The sequence below is a fragment of the Bison bison genome, unplaced genomic scaffold, assembly GCF_000754665.1.
Source record: "Bison bison bison isolate TAMUID 2011002044 unplaced genomic scaffold, Bison_UMD1.0 scf7180017864085, whole genome shotgun sequence".
NCBI classification, from domain to species: domain Eukaryota; kingdom Metazoa; phylum Chordata; class Mammalia; order Artiodactyla; family Bovidae; genus Bison; species Bison bison.
In genome coordinates this window covers 506,832-518,067 of record NW_011494657.1, presented here as the reverse complement: position 1 = coordinate 518,067, position 11,236 = coordinate 506,832, and positions in this window count along the sequence as shown.

Here is an 11,236-nt window from a genome sequence, read left to right as displayed (position 1 = left end):
GCCTGCCCCCGACCAGCACACACGCGCCCCATTGGTCCCCGAGCCCGGCCCCGCCCCGTGGGCGCGCCCGGTGGAAGCCCCGCCCCAGTGGGCTCACGCTAGCAGCGCGGCTCCCCGCCCCACGTGCGAACTGGGTGCTGCCAGGGGTCGCCTCTCAGACGCACGTCTCCGGCACGGTGTTGGCCATAGCTCCCACTGCACCCATCACCCTGGTGCAAACGAGCGCCCACCGCGTGGGCGGGACCCCACTCGGAGCTGGGCGGTGACGCTGCTGAAAGGGGCGTGTCCTGACGGCGGAAGGCCTCCGGCAGGGGGGGGGCCACGACACCTGGCCCAGGTGCGCCGCTAGGAAGGCGGGGCCCTGTCGGCCTACGCCTTAAGGGGTCCGCCTCTTCCAGCCTCCGGGATCCCCGTCCTGTGCACCGGGTTCCAGCCCCAGCCCTCACCCCTGCGGCGCCCTCCCCTAGCGCCGGGTCCAGCCCACCGGCTGCTCTCCTCGCTTCCACCACCTGAGGGCGCCATTGGCTGCCGATCCGGGCGAGCCTTGGAGGCGCTGGCCTTGGTTGGTTCAGTCTCGTCCCCCACCCGCTCTCGTGGTTCCCTGCAAGGTTGCCCCCTCCAGCAGGGATTACAGGACTTGTGAACCTTCAGGAGTCAGGATTCCCCTCCTAACTCTTTACGGCCTTCCCAGGTGGCTCAGCGATATAGAATCCGCCTGCAATGCAGGAGACAGAGACGCGGATTCAATCCCTGGGACGGGAAGATGCCCTGGAGAAAGAAATGGAAGATTCCCTGTAGATGAAAATGGCAACCCACTCCAGTATTCTTGCTGGGGAAATCCCATGGACAAGAAAAGCCTGGCAAGCTGCAGTCCGTGGGCTTGCAAGAGTCAGACGCCACTTAGTGACTAAACCACCACTGCCCACCTCAACTCTTTACAGGTATGGTCAACATTGGCACTACCTGGCAACATCCCATCCGTCAACTGTAGATAAACCCTCCTGCATAAGGTTGCTGCGCAAGTTCAATAAACTTGAATAGGCACTTGAGAACAATACTGAAATGCTCAATAAACTATCTGCATACCGTACTGTATTAAATATGCATAAGCACTTTGTGAGGTGGATCCTGCTATGATTTCCATTTTTCACAATAGGAAATTGAAGCTTGGAGAACTTCAGTAATAATTTCCTAACTTTCATAGAGGCCTTTGTGGTTACACTGTCATTTGAGCCTCAGGAAATGAACACTGCTTTTCCTGCCACTGGGCTTTGGCTGTAAATTAGCTGTAACGTTTCCCTAGGAGAGGAAGAGATTCAAGCCAGTGCAAATGTGGCTTTGCCAGGGAGCAGTCTCATGAGCAGTAAACTGTGGCATTTTCATCAGTCATCCCTGCTACCCACAATACGGAGTTTGACTCCAGGGTCTCTCTCACACCCCTCCTATTACAATTTTTGGTGATTTCAATATCCGCATTGATAAGACTTCCAACACTCTGGGCTGGCATGTGCTTAACTCGACTTTTGCATAGATCTCACTCTCCATCCCACCAATGGTTATGCCTAGACTTTATCATTACCAATAATTGGACCCCTTCCTCTTTTAGTCCATCACTTCTAGTTATGCCTATTGAGGGAAAATATTAATCTGACACTTACTAAAACAGTAGGGAAGACTTTATTCAGGGCTACTGCAATAGGTGTCAAGACACAGGAGGGGAGAAAGAATGTGCTCAACTCCAAACAGAGCAGAGAAACCTGGGGATTTATAGCCAACCAGCAGAATGAGGGGGGCAGTGAATGGAAAATTACTAAGAGGAAGCACCAAGCATAGGGGGATTCTAGCTAAAGAGGCTTAACAAGATCCTTGCTGAAGGAAGGCCAGGGTGATCAATTATGAAGGGTGGATGGATTCTCTCTGAACTGGGCTAGACATGCCCAGGAAGGATGAGGGCCAAGGTGGAGGCCAAGTCCAGAAGAGGTTTCAGAGGAACCCGACTGAAGTTTGATGAAGAAGAGGGTCCTTGTCATGCCCTGACCCCAGCAATCCTCCACCTCACTGGACCCCCAATTCATTGATCCTGCCCTCTGCCCACTGCCCTCCACTCACTTCCCTTGTTACCCAGCTTAAAGTTCACAGTCAGTGAAAAGCACTGCCATACCCCTCGCTCACTTTATAACACCTTCCAGCAAAATCACAGCCCTGGTAAATGCAACTATCCTCTTCAGTCTCCTTTGCTGGCTCCTCCTCCTCTCATTTCAACTCTGGAGCACCCCTAGGTGTTGGAGGAACAGCCAAGAGGCCCCACTGATCAGAGGCTCCATTGAGCACCAGAAGCTCAGTCCACAGTCTTCTTTTAACCACTTACACCCACTCCCTTGGTGATCTCATCCAATCTCCTCTTTTGAAATACCTCCTCTATAGTAGTGCCGAAAGGGTGTATCTCCAGCCCAGATCTCTACTCTGAAATTTGGACTGTATGTATGTCCAAGAACATGCTAACACCTGTGCCTGGACATCAAATGGGCAACTCAAACTTGGCATGTCCAAGATCCAACGCTGGACCACAGCTCACTCTTCTTGTGGTTGTCCCACTTCCCCAGTTGCTCAGGTCAAAAGCCTTGGGGTTATGCTCAAATACTCTCTCACACAACCCACATCCAACCCATAACAATTTCCTTGGCTGTTAGTTTTCACATACAACCAGTATCCAACCGCAAATACCACACTAGTCCAGGTCACCATCATCTCTTGTCTGCATTATTGCAACAGCCCCCTAACTGGTGTGCCTGCTTCTGCCCTAGCCCTTACACTCAATCCTAAAGGAAATCAACCCTGGGGGGAAAAAAAAAGGAAATTAACCCTGAATATTCATTGGAAGGACTGATGCTGAAGCTGAAGTTCCAGTACATTGGCCACCTGATGCAAAGAGCTGACTAGTTGGAAAAGACCCTTGTGCTGGGAAAGACTGAAGGCAGGAGAAGGGGGCAACAGATGATGAGATGGTTAGATGGCATCATCAACTGAATGGACATGAGTGTGAGCAAACTCCAGGAAGTAGTTAAGGACAGGAAAGCCTGGCAGTCTGCAGTCCATGGGGTCGCAGAGTCGGACACGATTGAGCGACAGAGCAACAACTACAGTCTATTCTTAACAGATTAGTTATGCTAGTAAAGTAAGTGTCCGTTCAGGACGCTGCTCTTTTCAAAACTGTCCAATGGTTTCCCATTTTCCTCAGAATAAAAGTCAAAGGCTTTTGAGCCATTTGACAATCCTCCCATCCTAGGGTAACCATACCTACCTCCTGATTCACTGACTACAGTCCGACTACCATAGTTTATGCCTGTTGCCTTGGCATATGTAGTAACAGCACCTCTTTAGCTCAGAAGTCGTCTACATATCACATGGGTACCTTACTCATGAAGCCCTACCGGATCTTCATCTCGTCCTCACCTCCCCTGACCTTGCCCCACGACTTCTGGGCTGGTCCCAACAAGGCTCTATAAGCACACACCCAAAGAGTCTCCTTTGTCTTCTGGACTCAGATATTATCTTCTTAGTGAAATCTTCTCTGCCAGTCCCATTTAAAAATTGAACTACGCCTTCCTTCCTATCCCATTTTCCTATTTTCCTCTTCTGTCCTGTTTTTTTGTTTTTTTCCCCTTCATAGCGTTCAACACCATCTAATACGTGTCGTTTACTGGTTTCTCGTGTTCACTGAGAAATGTAAAGCTAAGCTCCACAAAAAGTTAAGCTCCCAATAGGAAGTTAAGCTGCACAAATCAGGAATTTCTCTTTGCTTCGCTGTTCTGATTGCGGTACTTCTCACAGTCCCGGGAACCCGAGTGACCCTCAAGCACCATTCACTGACTGCTTGGGGAACCATCTCAAACCTACGGCTTACTCCTCACGTGATTGCATTGGCCCCGCCCCGCCCGCTCGGACGGGAAGATGGCGGCGCCCAGGGGGCCTCGGGAAGAGGGCAACCAACGAGAGGGTGCCGGCTCGCTAGAGCGTCCGCGCCGCCGCCTAGTCTGCGGTTGCGTCCTGGGAAGGCGCGAATTCAGAGAGTATGTGTTGGTCTTCCTCCCCACCATTTTTAAAGGAGAAAGGAATTAACTAATCCTCAGAAAGTGCTCTGTCTGACTTGCCCGCTGTCTCCCTACCGCTTGGGGTTCCCGGATCCGAGACGTGTTAGGACGTGGTTGCGGGATTCAGTATCTAGGTTTTTCTCCCCTCCTGTTGGCTCCCGGGTCTACCTGTTAGGACATCTAGGGGTATCTATCCAGCCTCCAGTTCTAGGGATCCCCGAACACACACCCGGACCGCCCCTCGGAGACAGGACGCCCAATCCCCGCCTCCAGGTGCCCCACTCCGAGTTCAGGCCCTATAAATGCTACCTCACCGGAGATCCACCCTCCCTACTCCCGCGGAGAGCTCCGCAGGATTAAGTCTTGTGAATCCCGACCCCCATCCTGCCCCAGGCCCCAGGGGCAGATGAGCCCTTGGCCACCGCCCCTCCAATTTCCTGCAGACCCGGCAAACAAAAGGCTCGGGAAGAGAGGCGAGGCTGAACTGGGCGCCCTTCCTGCAGGAACAGCTGATGGAGCAAAATGACCCAGGAGGGAGAGCAGGGGAGGGATGAAATTCCAGGGTTCCAGGAGGACCGCAGCAGGAGGCCAGACTCTTGGATCTCGGGGAAGGAGGGAGGGAGTCCCGGAAAGTGGATATGCAAGGCCCAGGCAGGACACTGCAGTTTGCTGGGCTCTCTCAGATCCCAGCAGCCCTGGTGGGGGTGATGTCAGCCGTAGGGAATGGAGAGGGTGAGGGGAACACTGGATTTCAGGTGAGCTCTGAGGCCCCTAGGCTGGAGTGGTGGGGGCTGGGAGAGGCCTGAAGCCCTGCGTCATCTCCTTTGGGGCCCAGCCTACCGCCCCCTGGCCCGACCTGCTACCCTCGGTTAGGGCCCCACCCTGGCCTGGCTTCCTGCTCCTCCCCAGCCACAGAGCTTTCCCTGCCAAGCTCAGGAACCAGCCCGGGGGCTTCTGGTCTCTTCAGAGCTTTGGTAGCCTAGCCCCCAGACACCCAGAGTCCTTATATTCCCTCCTAGAGCCGATGCCCCTGCCCCCATCCCTTTCATGGACACAATGGTATGGGAAGGGCCCTGTCCAGTGGGTGGGGGGATGCTGGCATGGAGAGGGGGCTTGGCCTCATATCCTGTCAGGCTGCCAAGGGAAGAGAGGAAACAAAAGACTTCCCCCTGCTGAGACAATGAGCCTCCCATTACCTCTCCCCACCCCTCCCTTTATGCTCTGGCCCCCAGCCCCCTAGTCTCCGTTGTCTCTACCTCCTTGGCGGCTGGTAGTCTTGGCCTCTGCGCTGAGCTCTACCCTTCTCCTGCCTTCCTTCTGATCAGCTCGCACTGATGCTTGCTCCCAGTCCTGGCTGTTTCAGTTCCCTGCCACTCAGTGCTCAGGGCCCCTTCTTCTGTCCCCAGAGCCAAGATTGGAGCCTGGCTGGGCAAGGCTCTGGTGAATGTTAGGGGGTAAATTACACCATCATTAACGGCTACTGGGAAGTAGGGGCTCCAGGAGGGAAAGCATCCAAGGCCACCAAGAGAGAGGCGTGCCCTCAGCCTGGCCTGGGTGAGAGAGGAAGGAGAGAAAGGGCACAGGTGTCCTCCAGGTCCTTGGAGGTGGGGCTGAAAGGCCATCCTGGTGCTGAGTGCGGAGTCTGGCCCACCTGCTGGCCACTAGCTGAGTGCATTGGACAGTCACTTAACCTTCTGAGCCTGTCTCATTTTTAAAGTGGATATCATAATAACGCCCATCCTGCCCCTCTAATGGGGTTGTTATGTTTTAAATACGATAATGTTTGGGGAAAAAGAAGAGGAAGTAGGTAGTAAAGCTTTCCTTAGTCTTCTCAATCTCTGCAGCCTCCTCCACACCCCTCGTTCCCACCCCCAGCAGTTTCCATCACCATCATGTGACAGTAACTCCCAAACCAGTCCTCCAGCCAAAAAGCTCTCTGAGCTGCAGACCCAATGAGCTCAGATCTAGTTGACTTCTGGCCCGGATGCCTGAAGGTACCCAGGGATCTGAAACACAATATGCCCAGCATGCCCCCATCCCTGTCTCTATGGTCTCCGTTTTACTAGCTCCTACCAGATTGCCCTTGAGAGTCCCTTGGGCAGCAAGGAGATCAAGTCAGTCAATCCTAAAGGAAATCAGTCCTGAATATTCATTGGAAGGACTGATGCTGAAGCTGAAGATCCAGTACTTTGGCCACCTGATGCAAAGAACTGACTCATTGGAAAAGACCCTGATGCTGGGAAAGATTAAAGGCAGGAGAAGGGGACGACAGAGGGTGAAATGGTTGGATGGCATCACCAACTCGATGGACATGAATTTGAGCAGGCTCCAGGAGTTATCAACAGACAGGGAAGCCTGGTGTGCTGCAGTCCATAAGGGTCACAAAGAGTTGGACACGACTGAGCAACTGAACTGAGCTGAAGGCTAGGCTTGCAGTGGGGCTGCATGCTGGTACAATAAATCCCTACTTCATCTGGTCTTCCATCCCCCAGGGAACATGAAGGATGGGAAGAGATGCAGAAGTAAGCTGCCCAAGTCTGAAACTTGAACCATGTTTGATGTCAGTTTTCCTCCTCTCCCAGGGTCCTGTCCACTCTAGTTCTCTGACATCTTTTGAATCCTCCCCGACTCCAACCCTCACACACACACAAACAGACACTCACGCATGTCAGTTCAAGCCCTCGCTGTCATTTGAAGAACTGCATGTGGTTTCTCTGCCTTCAGTCTTGATCATTTCAATCTATTCTCCAAAGTTGTACAAGCCAAGCAAGGACTTTCTATACTGATCTGACGATGTCACTTCTTTGCCTAAAATGCTTCTGGCTCGGGCTTCCCTGGCTGGCATTCAGGTGGTTAAGACTCCCCACTTCCACTGCAGGGAGCTCGGGTCAGATCCCTGGTTGGGTAAGTTACTGCCTTGAGGTTCAGCCAAAAAAGAAAAAGAAAGAAAGAAATTACAATATAATAGGATAATAGAAGTTTTTCTTTAAAAAAGAATCTTCAGCTCCCCAGGTACTCAGGACAAGTGCACCCCGGAAGGTTCCATAAAGATGGAGACTGGTTCTTGCTCACCTCCAGCTCACCCATTGTCACTGCCCTGACACCCCACAACAGGCAGCGTGAACACTGACAGCTTGAGAACAATCTCACCAGATCCATGCTTTTGTACTTGCTGCTCCTTCTGCCTTGAAAGCAACCTTTCCCACCAGTCTCCTCCAGGACTCATTCAGACAGCGTTGTCTTCTCCAGACAACTCACCTTGAACCTGCCAGTTGGTTCCGTGTGCTTCCTCCATAATACCATAGGACTCTCTGCCTATCACCCTTTATAGTCAACACATAGCCTCCTGTGTTCTGTTGAGATTTTATGACAATTTCTACCCCTGGATTGTTAAGTCCTAGAAGGTAGAGAATCCTATTGTGTCCCCAGTCCTGTTTCATAGTGATTATTCTAAAAATAAGCATTGGGTAAATTAAAGATCAGGGTCTTCCCTGGTGGTCTAGTGGTTAGGAATCCACCTTCCAATGCAAGTTTGATCCCAGTTCAGGGAACTAGGATCCTACATGCCATGCCACGGGGCAACTAAGCCCCCACTGCAACTCTTGAGCCCACATGTTCTAGAAGCTGTGCAGTGCAGCTAGAGAAAGTCCACTCACGGCAAGGAAGACCCAGGGAAACAAACAAACCAAAAAAAAGACAAATAAGAAGATAAACAGTCAACAAATATTTATTAGCATCTACTATGAGAGAGGCTTGCATGGGACTTCAAGTGAACGCAACATGTAACCTTTTACGAAGCTTAGAGCCACATACAAGCAGATACACAGTCACTAATAAATTACATTAATAAAAGCACGTGTCTATTACCACTTTGTATATGATGAGTTCAGGAAGGTTTGTGGTTGTCATGTAAGGAGTGGATTCAGATTTTGTGGGCCCTGATGTTTTTACAATTTGGGGGAACCCGCTTTAAGAAAACAAAAATAAAACCATGAATATTAAATTAGGTGTAAGTTAAAGTTTACTTAGATTGAGCAATCACAACCAGCTGCAATGTTAAGATGACAGATACTATAAATATCGCAAAATCTAGAAAAACAATACAATATTTGTAGTTAATAACTGCCAACACATCATTATAATTCTGTCATGTCCTGTTAGATGACCACCTCGTCATATTATGATTTTCTATTATTTTCTATTCTCTCTCTCTCTAGTATGGCTGATTGAATTTTTTTCTTTCATTATTGAGAATTTATAAAAATCTCATTGAGCTTTACAGCTTATTATTGTTACCATCAAAATCTCTATCAAATTCCTTTTGTGTAAGAGGTGTGAGATTTGGGGCCATTTCAAATGTTCTCCTGCTGTGACTAACCTTGAAAAACTGTTTAAATGGATGGTACTCATTAACTAGGGTGGTAGGAGGAGCCTGGAAGGTGAGAGATGCCTAAACTGAAAACTTTCTGAGCTCCCAGATAAACTTAACTCTAGACTTTGACAGTCAGGTGGACCTCACAAGGAGGGGCTGGGATATGGGAAAAGGAGAAACAATTTCTACAACCGATGTTGAAAGGGATGGCTTCCTTGTTGTTTGTTTAATACATAATGAAAAGAAAAAAAAAAATCCTAACTCCAAGCCCACTCCAAACAACTGTAACCATGTGGCTAGCAAAAGAAAACCCTACCAGCTGTTGAGGGTGGGGGTGCCCCACACAGGTCCTGCCACTGGCAGTATATCGATCATGGACAAGGAACAGGGGCAATAGCCTAATAGCCTAGTATCTGGGGTGGGAAAACAGTGAAGTACTCTAAGTGCCCTAATAATGAAGAAAGGTGGGCTTGAGACTTGAGGTCTGTGGACCCAGTGCCATGGATACTCACCTGTGTAATTTAACTCGGTGGATACTGAATTAGCTTACCTCCAAAGTGGTTCTGGGTGGTTGGAAGCTGGAGGAAATGATCTCACACCCACAGAAGAGACCAAGCATGGTTTTTGAACATTTGAGTGTATCATCTCCATGGACGAGGGAAATAATGTGATTTCCACCAGAGCATAGATCTTTGAGGTCAGGAGCCCTGTTTTACAAACAAATCTTGCAAGTAGCAGAGTGATCACTTGGCACATAGTAGGTGTTCAATAAAGGTTTCATTTTATTCACTCTTTGATTGGTAAACACTGGTGACTCAGTGGTAAAGAATCCCCCTGCCAATGCAGGAGACTTGGTTTCTTTCTATCCCTGGGTCAGGAAGATCCCTGGAGAAGGAAATGGCAACCCACTCCAGTATTTTTGCCTAGAGAATCCCATGGACAGAGGACTGCAGTCCATGGGGTTGCAAAAGAATTGGACACAACACAGTGACTTAACAACAACAGGTATTAGGAACTGGATCACACGCTGTGCGATGAGGGCTGAGGACCCAGGATTGACTGTGTATTTTCTTCCCTGTGGCACTCTGCTCCCTGTCGCTGAGGGAATCCTGGTGCTCAAGGGTCAGAAATACAGGGTTTGAATCTGTGATGGGCTGTTGCATCTCTTCACCCCTCTGACTCATTAGCCCGTCACTCCATCCAGCCTCATTTCTCGGGGCACCTGGGTTTCCTTTCCATTCAGGCCATGCACCCCCCCTCATCCACCCCCACCATGATGATGAACTGCCTCTCCCATCAAAGGAGAGGAGTTAGGCAACCAGGAGCCTGAGGGGGATTGAGGGCAGAGCCCAGGAGGAGACACACAAACATAACTTTTAGAGGCTGGAGAATCAGTGTAGACTGAGAGCAGAGTCAGAGGGTGTCGGGAGGAGATGGATACCCTGGAGGACAGGCTGAGTAAGAAGGGAGACAGGGCTTGGATCATGGAGGGAGGAGGGAATTCCCAGCTCTGACCTGGTCTGCCTGGCTCCAGCCAAGCCGGCTGTTTCCTGCCCTCCGTGACCCCCCACCCCGGAGCAGGACCCAGGCAGGGCCACGAGGAAGGGCAGGGGTGTGGGGAGCACCACTTGCAGCAGAAAGATAAGTGCACTGGGACAAGAAGTCATTACAGGCCTGGCTGTCCTCACTGTGGGTTAGAGGGGCTTGGCAGCCCCCCAAACATCTAGGACTCCTCTCCCTCTCTCTTGGCTCCTGGGCTCCTCAAGACTCTGTCCCCCTTAATTGCCTTCTGAGTCTAAGCTCTTTCCTTCCAGCTCTTCTACTGGCTGACTCCTGCAGTACTGTCTTGATCTCCCTAAGACCCACCCCACGGGTGCCCAGACAGAACGGGGCTTGGGGGAGGAGCTGCTTTTCTGGGGCCCCCCTCTAACTGATGAGATGGAGGGGGAATGGCCACGAGAGGAACGGCCCTCCCAGACATGTCGAGGGCCCTCAGGAGCCAGACAGGAAACAGCTTCAGGAAAGACAGCATCAGACCCGGCCCGAGTCCCAGGGGTCAAGGCTGAGGGCAACGCGGGAGCCCTCCTAAACGCGACGGTGGGAGAGTGAGGACCATGATTTGGGAATCTGGCCCTCCCTCTCTCGGATCCAAGTACCTTTTATTTACCCTTGCTTGCTCCCCATCTCAACCCAAATGACCCGTTCCTCCGCACGTTTTCAGAGCTAGGTTGTGCACATAGTAGGTCCCCAATACTTAATGTTTGTTGAATGACTGTGTGAACGTTCGCTCCACGGTTATCTAAGCTGAGATCGCTGCCTCGGGGCCAGCTGGGCCACCCCTCCGTCCTCAAAAGTTTCCCTCCAAACACGGTCCCCTACGCCAACTAGGGGGTGGTGGGCGAATCCAGGAGAAGAATCCGAAGTCCGCAGGAAGCATCCGACAGGGCTTCGCGTGTGCGGCCCTCCAGGCTGCTGGGTGCGATTCTCCGCTCCCTGGTGTCTGCTGGGCTCAGGCCTGCCCGGGACGGGGGCGGGGGCGGTGGGGGTGCGGGGGGCGGGCATCCCTGGGCCCGGCCCCGACACGCGCGGTCCGGGCCAGGGCGCACGGCCTCGGTGCAGGTCCGGGCGGTCCCCAGCTCCTCGCCCGCCGCCCTCCCCCTTCTCCAAACTTTCTCCCAACTTCCCGACCTCCTCCGCTCTGCGCCCCGCTCCGCTTCCCTCATGAATTATTCAGCAGGCGCGCTCCAATCAGCGCGCCCCGGCCCCCTCGCCA